At 39.9% G+C, this 2,673-nt stretch overlaps 1 pseudogene; it reads left to right on the forward strand.

Annotated features, from left to right (window-relative positions):
- Window positions 1–1,512: 1,512 nt before the first annotated feature.
- On the forward strand, window positions 1,513–2,248 carry LOC100684023 (annotated as a pseudogene).
- Window positions 2,249–2,673: the final 425 nt, after the last annotated feature.

The raw sequence follows: 2,673 nt of genomic DNA on the forward strand, positions 1-2,673 counted from the left end.
TGGATTGATTTTATTTAGGGTGAAGAGAGATGTCTGTCCCTCTTGGAGGTTTACAGAGCTCTATGGAGTTTGGAAACCAACTGATCAGTGCTCATGGAGCATAACACTGAATATTTGAAAAGGTCTTTTGCAAGTATCTTTTCCAACTTCTCTTGTCCAAGCTAAATAACCCAGCTCAAAACTGATCTTCTCTTAGAGTCTTTTACATTAACCTCAGAAATATATCTCTTCCCCTGTATTCCCTGACATTATTTTTGAGTTCCATAAGAATATGATTTATAAAGTTATCATAGTTTGTAAAACTGGAAGGCATGGTAGAATTTTCCAGGCCAGTGGTTATTACCAATGGTGCAGATCACGGTCCACTGGAAATTTAGATCTGTCTTTTAATACACATGACTGGGGCCCATCATCAGAAATTTGGATTATATGACAGTAGGGTATTGGTTTCATGTTTAAGGTCTGAAGCCAGATAGGACTTGATACATATTATGACCCCTTTTGCTTAGCATCAGACTGACCCAGACAGTGCTTGTCAAACTTTAATGTGTACACAAATCATCTGGGGCGCTCTCGAAAGTGGATCAGATTCGGATCCAGCAGGTCTGCAAGAGGGCCCAGGATTTTGCATTCCCAACAGATTTCGGCTGATGACTGTCCAGAGAACCATACTTTGAGTATTAAGGACTTAGAAGCTCATTGCTTAGTGTATCAAAATCTCAATTTCCTCATATGGCAAATAGAGCTGTTGTAAAAATTAAAGATATAATGTATATGAAGCAGTTTTATCACATAGCGGTGTACAATAAGTGTTAGACATTTTGTGAAAAACATTATTAAGACCGGCTTCATGGGCTTGGGCCAGGATAGTTGCTGGTCAGAGCTCTGTCTTAACAGGGCTCTGTATTTGGTTTTATTGCTCTTGTCACCATCTTGAATTCTTTATAATTTTATCTTTGAACTTGTATTTTATAAGTGAAGTTCAATGAGGCAATGGGGCATGCATGTGAGCAGAGTTGATACTTGAAATATGCATTCTTACCAACATTACTCGCCAACCATTTGCATTTAAAACTCACACATTACTATAGCACAGAATTCTGATGGACTCGAGGTGAATTTGAGTTCAGTAAGACTCAAAAGTACAGGGTAAATGTGTTACATTTATGACTAAGTAAGGCCACACTTTCCCCAAGGGATCATGCTTTCCATTTGAACCAGAACTTGCTTTGAATGGGGAAGGAAGACAATTGCAGTCCAAGAATCATGAACATTCCAGGATCTCTATTATATCCTTTCTTTTTTTTTTTTTCATTATATCCTTTCTTAACTCAAGTTACTTCCCTATAGATTAGCTAACCACTCACACTGAAAACTTGCCTGAAAAGGAAAGAAAAAGATAGGGAAACCCATAGTTCTTTCCTTTTCAATTATTTCTGATTTATCATTAAGCTAAAGGTAGAGAGTATTGGTGGAATGCATGCATATCAAAAAGTCAAATGCTTCACGATCATGATCCCTCTTGCGGACTCTCTGCTCAAGTATGATACATCCAGTGTTGGTGAGCCAGAACACAAAGAAACAGAACCCCAAAGGAGGGCCACTGAAAGTCAGCTCCTAGCAGCCTGGACCCTCAGATCTAGTCCCACAGCCACCAAAGACCAAGCTCCCTTCAACTTTCCTGTGTCCCGGATCCTACAAAGCAGGCAGAAGAAATTTTGAATGCCATCTTGCCCATAAAGGAGGGGATGGATGACATGCAGCCATGGATCCAGCACCCTTGGCACCAGGATGGTTTTGGTGCACCCCTAGGGCAGCTGAATTTGTAACTGCAGCAGCAGCAGCAGCAGGCCAGGGAGACCAGCATCTTCCCTGTGCGCAGGGAGCTCTACTCATGGTGTCTTGACAAGCTGATCCAGGAGGTCACCATCAACTGTGTGGAGAGGGGACAGTTTTTGCTGTCAGTTCAGGATGAGAACCATATGACAATCACCACCGACGAGGCCTCATATGACAGTAGGGTGGCATTTGGCTCCAGGAAAGTGCTGTAGGCTGAATAGGGAAGTCAGACATGGAGAGGAAAATTGAAGAATTAGAAATAGGAAAGAGAAGATTGGAGAGGCAAATGAAGAAACAGAAGGCCAAGTGTGAGGGCACCAAGAAGTAGGAGAATGAGTGGAGACAGGTGAAGGAGACTCAGTTCCTCAAGGGACAAATAGCACCTGAATGTCCAACTGGAAGGCCTTAGCCACACCAAAGAGATGATATTTTCCACATGGGTCTGCAAGCACTGCAATCACTGTTACCCCAAGATAAGCCCCTTATAATAAAAAAAAATCCTAACTTCCTGAGGAAAAAAAAGTGAAATGTGTATAATTGAGTTAGTTTTGTGTAAGGTCCACTGTTCTGGTAAGAACAAAATTTATAAAGAGTGTGAGCTCAAATTATGAATTGTGCAATTTTAGTGATTCCACACATAAGTGCCTTTATATGTGCACTTAAAACTGGCATATAAAATATAATATAAAATTAACAGTAAAATTCATGCAAATAATTTAAATTTAATTTTTCACTAATTAGGATGACATTAAATAGCAAATAAAATGCACCATGACAGGTTGAACAAGAGACTACAGAATAAAGGGAAAAGCCTTATATTTTAATATATTTTAA

Source organism: Canis lupus, chromosome 7 (assembly GCF_011100685.1).
Source record: "Canis lupus familiaris isolate Mischka breed German Shepherd chromosome 7, alternate assembly UU_Cfam_GSD_1.0, whole genome shotgun sequence".
Taxonomy (NCBI): Eukaryota; Metazoa; Chordata; class Mammalia; order Carnivora; family Canidae; genus Canis; species Canis lupus.